Below are 7,743 nucleotides of genomic sequence, written 5' to 3' on the forward strand. Positions count from 1 at the left end.
ACATGATCAAATGTGGCAAGACATCAATCCCATGTTGCAGCTGCTTTAGGTTGTCTCTGATTCTCAGGAGGCTAGCTTATGTTGGATATCATCATGAACAAGCCACCCATGTCGTCCACTAGTTCTAATGCATGATAAATCTTATGGATGAACTATCTACGTCATATACTACCGCCCGATAAGTCATGTCTAACAGTGGCTTAGGCAAGGCATGTGAATCTCCTTCACTTCACTAGCATAGAGTGGAGGAGATAGGGTGCGAGCAGGATTGCATTCATGTACAAAGGACCTGAACCACCACTCTGTATCCACTGCAATGAACGCTGTGTTGATCAGGCGTGCCGAGGCGTCGGCAAGAAAGACGCGTCCCGCAGCGGTGGGAATGTTGGAGTTCTACAGGTGCAGGCCAGCGGGTACCTAGCAAGCCTTGCCGCTTAGAGGGGCGTCAACCTAGAATATGCGTGGTTTGGGAAAGTCGCTGCATTTTGCTGCTTTGCACTGACGTGTGTTTGCCTTAGGTTAATTAATTGCGTTCACCTTCGACTGAGTTTATAATTGCCATCGTGTGAATGAATCACAACAAAGGGCTATGAACTATGGCATATGGTTCATAAATTTTGCGGAGCACTTCCTGGTTTTCACGATACTTTGTGCAGTGGTCATGCACAGTATGAACATGTGTATGGGCTAGGCTGCAAGTGCCACTTTTTATATTATTTGGCGGGGCACTGGCTCCCCAAAAGTCTAATTTAACCTTTCCCAACGGTGAGTTTTTCCTCCAAATTTCTGGAGCCTTAGTACGTACATGCGTGACATTAAAAGAGAGCTCAAGATCATCTGAATATTAAGGATTTTTAAAAATTTTGTCACGAGCAAAAAAAGAGAAAAAAGTGCAGGCTGTGATGTGATGTTCAGCTTAATGCAGATGAAGGAGCTCGTCAATTTTTTTTTTTAGAGCTCCGTGTTCGGACGATACTTACTGGAACATTTTCTGCTTTTGTCGCACTCTATATGTTTTGATTGCACAACTGGTATGTCTTGTTAACTCTGGGCTAGTTTTGTGCTATTGCATGAATATTGTAACACCATTCAGCGGCATTCTAAGCCACATTGGTTGCAACAAGCCACGTTGGCTGCGATATCCTGTCGTGACCTGTTATTGGAGAATTCAAACAAACCGGTCGAATGTTAGCACTCAAATGCGAGCCGAATTTACCAGCCACTATGCTCTGAAGAAACTTGAAATGACGAGACTTCGCCAGCGACTCCCCGCTAGCGCCCGGGTCACGGTCCGTGTCAACTAGCGAAGAGGGCAGCACCAGCCAAGACTCAGCAGCGCCGACTTCCACTTCGATGTGAATATTCTATGACACAGTCTCGAAAACCTGACGATCGCCACCACACGACCGAACCAATAGCGGTGATCGTCCGACGATGGTCAGCAAAATACTAGACGTTTTGAACACGCCTACCGTGAATACCGCGTCACAGCCTGATTACACTCTATTCCCAAAGACGCATATGCCCATAAGCGTCTAAAGACGCATAGGACCGATCTCACGTCGATTACCGAAGCCTGGGCCACCATCGAGGCCCAACAAAATAATAATGATGCCCAGCGCCAAATCTCCCGCCGAGGTAGAACGAGGAAGCGTAGTGGAGCAGGACTGTGGTGTCCTGTTCAGCTAGGGAAGACTTAAGCTCCCTATTTTTGGGAGGGAAGAAGTTCAAATCCGGGGAGAAGCCCGTTTTTTGGCGTCCTTTATGAACAGGTTTATCCATCTTCCTCGTGTAGCGCCTCACACCTGCTTTGAGAAACAACACCCCTGTAGTGAAAGCTTCATGACCGTTGCGCGACAGATTCGCTAACGCAGTATCTGATCGCCCAGCCCACAGCACCGCTCCAAAGTGGAAATCGTCTGAGTCATCAGGCAGGTGAATCAAAATCGCGGTTAAGTGATCAACAGCTTACATTAACCGCGTTGCGACACCGCACTTCTCAAAGACTTCGATCGCATTGGAGATAAGCTGAGAAGTTAACAGTATTCTCGCATTGCAGATTACACAAATGTAAGATACCGAATAGCAGAAATTTATATCCAAAAACATATAGCTCCTCATTTAATATGCGCCTGGCTGAGGGGCGCATTTGACCCCCTCCCGAAGGTGTTTCTGAAAAGGTATCCTAACGGTGCGGTACAGCCGCGCAAAATTTTGGCAAAGCTGTAAACAACTGAAAAGCGGATCGTATGGCGTCAACAATTAGATGTACCTTTAAAGTCGCTGACCCGCGTCAGATCAAAATCAGGCCGTGGATAAACGTTCTACCTGATGCAACAACGGAATGTTAGACGAAGCCATACATCCCTGAGACATTTCATTAGTCAACACAGTAATTGAATAAACAAATTCCATCGACCTATGGTCAGGTATGAAGGCCACACTAAGGTCAAACCGTCCTGCTTTTTTACTCTGGGACTTGCTGTATAGGGCAGTTTTTGGCGCTCATTTTGAATTTATTGATAACAGGACCCGCGATATACATCTTCCAGAGGCTTCTTGAAGGTTGAGGTTGAGGTTAAAGACTTGAAGACTGGTGATTGGTGACTGCAATCACCAGTGCTGGCGAATGTTTTCTACCGCTTCACTGTTGTCGGCGCAGAGGGCGCTGCACAGATGCTGTTTTGAACAAATTTATCGGCCAGTGTTAGCGAATCTTCAAACGCACGATCATTGTCGGTGTCGTCCAGACACCGGGGGCAGATACGCTGACTGAGAGTGGTCGAACTCACTGAGCACCGAGCATGCGTACAGAAGTATAAATGCATGGTCACTGAAGAGCTAGCTCAAGAAGTAACGCCGTTTCAAGTAACGTGCGTTCCGCGGGACATTGACACAGCGACAGAGTCCTTTGCCACACGCAGAGCTGCAAAAAGTTTACGCCCGTTTCCCACAAAATACGTATGGTCTGATCTGTCTCCTTAAGTTTTAAGAATATGTTTATGATAAATAGTATCGTGAATGTAACAGTGCCGACCCGCCACGCGCGTTCCGCAGCACCGTCGGTTACCGCCCACCGCCCGCGCCGTCCGTAGATCGCCGTGCAGTGTTCCTAAAAAGACCGTCATCGTTCCAAAACCAGAAAAGTTTGGACCCCGCTTCCGAAGTCAAAACACGCGCAATGGATGCCCCATAGGCCACGGGAAATTTTGGAGCGGTTACAAAACATACCAGAGAGGTAGCGTCAAGAATCTTAGATGGCTGGATTCCCTTCACAAGGGTTTTTTTGCTGGATTGCCACAGACTTCAGGCGATGTAGGCATAGCTCACTATCACTGCAGGGTTCAGAGCATTACCCAGCCGGCTGGAGGGGAGGCTGGATTGTTGCCATGACGACTAATGGACAGCTCCTAGTAAGCGATTGCGCTGCTCATGCGATTACACAACGCCAAATTGGTATGACATGGATGTAATGGATTGTGAGTCAAAAGCTCAGAGCTAACTCTCATGTGTTCCCTGGAATTTGTAGCTGTCAACGTTGAGTTACGTTCATATTAACGCGTGCCATAAATTTGGTGAGGATAGGCTCTTGCGCGTGGCGGCTACTATAAGCGCATTCCCCTGCTGTCTTCTCAAAGTTGGGGGGGGAGGGGGGGCCTCGAGCGCTTTCCCCAACGGTACAGGAAAATACGGCAGTGGGTTAAGCAGCGTTTGTGGCGACATTGTGGTAGATGGAAGAGTTGGCGTGTTTGGCCCGAGGACGAATGAAAAAACGGTCTTAGGGGACCGGCGCCAGCTTGTGAGCAAAAGGTCAAATGGTGGTCTGATTTTCCGCAGCTCAAGGGATTTCGCTTCCTTTTATACGAGTGTTCCAAAACAAATTTCCCCTGATAAAAGTTACCCTTCTTTCTTGAAAGTCTGGCTCTAGAAGCATAAGTTCTTGCGAGACCGGCCATCTTGGGAAAGCATGGGCGAGTTGCTTCCTTTTGACCTCCGAATCCGACCTTGGCTTCGTCCCGCAGAAATCGCCTATTGCCAGCACCACGCAAAACACTGGAAATTCGATCTAGGTGAAACAGATGGGATTGCAAAGGCATCGAGAATTCCTATTAGGGACGTTTACCGTTCACAAATCTTGTAAGTTGTTGAGCGCATTTGCGAGGAGCATTATGCATATAGATAGCACAGTACTAATAGCCTTGTTCCTCCTAGGATAACCAGGAGAATGGAGAGATAGATGGATTGATATTTCGGTTACACGTCTTCATCGAACCGAATATCACTAATAAATTATAAACTGCCTACCGATCCTGCCTCAATTTTCAGTTTGTTTTTGTTTTTTAAACAGCGAGCCGCAGTGTTTACAAGTCACCAGCGTTCAGGGCATTAAGCCAGGACAATCAAGTTATTACTACGATACAGTGCATATCTATCCGAGGATTAAAATGAGCGAAATATAAGTGTACACGCAAACGGCTCAACTAAACAGGTATCACGCATCACTCATACATGCAAGCGTTTCAGGTAAGCAGGCACCACGTATTGCACATCACCTATGCATGCGGATGATTTTTATCAAACAGGCACCGCACATCACGCGCCAAGCGTCACCAACACATCTAAACGACTTTTAGCAGGCACGCATCACGCATCAAGGTACTAGTGGCAGTTGCACGATCGGTCATGATGAGCCCTTTACGCTAAGGACTTGTTGCCGACTTCTTATAAGAAGAGATTCACTTTTTTCTTGTCTGGATGGTCCTGTGCTCTACAGAGCACACAAAGCCATACATGCAAGCGATTTCAATTAAACCGGCATGAAGCCGGCGGCCAGACATCCACGTACAGGGCTCATCATAGCTGATTATGCGAATGCGACTAGTACCTTGATTTGTGATATGTGTAAGCTTGAAATCGTATGAGTGCATGGGTGATGACTGACGCGTGATGCGCGATGCATGTTAAATTGGAGTCGTTTGCATGCATATGTGATGGGTGACGCCTGTTTACTGAGGTCGCTTGCTTATATGACTGATGCGTGATGCGTGATGCCTGTTTTCTCAAAGTCGTTTGCACGCATACGTATTTTTCGCCTATTTTGATTTTTACTTAGATGTGCGCCATATCGTAGTAATGGCTGGCAATTTTCCTTGTTTAATCTACGGAGTGTAGCTGGTCTGTAAAAACTGTGGCTCGCTGCTAAAAAGTCATCTGAAAATTGAGCAAAGGCGATTCAAAATTTGCTACCGATATTCATTTCGATAAAGGGCATATAGCCAAAATATCAATGCGTCTATCTCCATTCTTCTGGTTATTCTACGGGGAGTAAGGCTATTGTTTCTGTCGTATCCATGTTCGCAAACCTCTCTAGATTACTGATTGTTGTCGCCATCGAGATCCGGTTTGACCATTTGACGTACGCTATCAGGGCGAGGGTTACATAATTTGCAGCCAGAATATTGTAGCCAGGCCTAAGATGTCCAGTTCGTTGGTTTGTTATATCCAACTACAATCTAGCCAATATAACTTTTTTAGAATTAGAGTTGCATCTACTTCCTGTCAGCCAATAAGCCTATGCTAATACAAAAAAGAGGAATGGTTTCAAGGATTTCCTATTATCTATGCCACCGAAAAATGACTGTGGCAGATCTCTCCTTACCTAATGTGCACAATAATCCCATAGTATATTGATACTAGATTTTCTGGTTATCCATGTTGTAAAAAATCCAAAAAAATGCACTGCTTCCATGAATCACGACACCATGTAACCACACATGATATGGTTTGCTTTTCGTAATGCAACATAACGTAATTTACCCAGTGTAAATGGCTTTCGAGCGATCAACCATCCGACAAGCTAAGACAACTATGTCAGCAAGATGTTAAGCCCGAAGACATCATGAATGTCGCAACAAGTGGATAGGTACTATCCCCAATTTAGGGTTCCGCTTTATCTAACATGTCCCAACAGATGATCTATCGCAAAATTCAGACCACTTGGAACACACCCGCAAAATGTCCCAAAGCTTGAGCACAAATATGCTCCTGAAATTAGCATGTTTTGTTCACTATCCAGGGTATTTTTTCAAGGGCATTTTTAAATATATTTAGACATATCAAGTGTATATTGGAAGGTACTGCGATTTGAAGCAGCCCTAGGCTCCTGGCATCACCTTTGCTTAATTGGCAGGGCATGACAAAGATGCTAATAGGAGTATCAAACAGCTGAAGTTTGCTCCAAAGCAAACACTCTCTTGTTTCATGTGTGGCACTTCCTGGCAGGCAAGCGTACCCTAAAAATGAAAATTTTGCTGAACCTTAAACACTTTGCCTTCATACACTGGTTTTTCCTCAAAGTTGCATAAGCCAACCGTGCAATGAAGATTTGCCATGGTGCTGTCCCGAAAAAAAATATTGTCAAATCTGGCCAATTTCCAATGTATTTTCCAAACATGAGAGAAATAGATGTCATAATGATGCTGTCCTCATACTGAGGCTTGATATCCAAGCTCTGCTGCCAGGTGTGAACTGAGTATCTTCAAATGATACAAGAACGAATATCCAGAATCGAGATATTCAGTATCATGTCCCACTCACGGCCACACACACTACACAACTTGTTGGACGAGCACCTATGGAAAATTCGGTACGCCGGATCCGCATGCTTCGACTAAGGTATGTAGGCAGCACTCACACGACCACCCAACGACTCTTACGTTTAAATTTGCCTGCGCTGGCCAGCTTCTCACAGTCCCGCTGACAAAACGCCCACCGGAACACGAGCCCAGATGGCTGATGGTGCTCAATGCCGTAATGGTGCATTTTAGGGCAAGCCGCGCCACTCTGACACGAGCGGAGCTACGCTCAACGATAAAAGCGACGTCTTTAGCTTTTGAAATTATTAGTACTGCACCACACCGTCTATTATCAACAATGTATACACACACACACACACACACACACACACACACACACACACACACACACACACACACACACACACACACACACACACACACACACACACACACACACACACACACACACACACACACACACACACACACACACACACACACACACACACACACACATACACACACACACACACACACACACACACACACACACACACATATATATATATATATATATATATATATATATATATATATATATATATATATATGCATGTATATGTGTGTCTTAAGTTACATCAACGAATAAAATTAGTTATATAGCTTCTCTTACAAACAAGGCTGATGCACAAACTTAGCTTGACGGTTACATGGCGGGAAATAGGGCTCATGTCACCCCTTTGCGTCTGCAGTAAGCGCTCTATGTTTTACACTGAGGAGAGAGCGCACCAGGACGAGGGCTATATTGAAAACTGAGCTAAAAGGACCTCTCAGAAAATTTGGAGACAGTGAAATATGCCCACAAATCGCCCACAAACTGCCCCTCCCCTCTACGGCAGTACTGAAAAGGGTCTAGGCCACTGCAGCATATTGCCTTCATCCAGTGTTGCGATGCTGCAGTTTTATTGCAACCGACATTTCGTAGAACAAAATATTTAAAAAAACTTTGATCATCGAGAGCGCCTCAGTCTTCATTCATGAGAGGTAGGCATTGATTTGAGTCTCTGACGCTCGTCGGCGAGTGGACGCTTCTTTGACATCTGAACAGACGCTCGAGCTGCATCGGGAGAGCGTCACCTTCCGTTCAGTTACAGCAGGCAGGAGC

Source organism: Pollicipes pollicipes, unplaced genomic scaffold (genome assembly GCF_011947565.3).
Source record: "Pollicipes pollicipes isolate AB1234 unplaced genomic scaffold, Ppol_2.1 Scaffold_4881;HRSCAF=5763_pilon_pilon_pilon, whole genome shotgun sequence".
In the NCBI taxonomy this organism is placed as follows: Eukaryota; Metazoa; Arthropoda; class Thecostraca; order Pollicipedomorpha; family Pollicipedidae; genus Pollicipes; species Pollicipes pollicipes.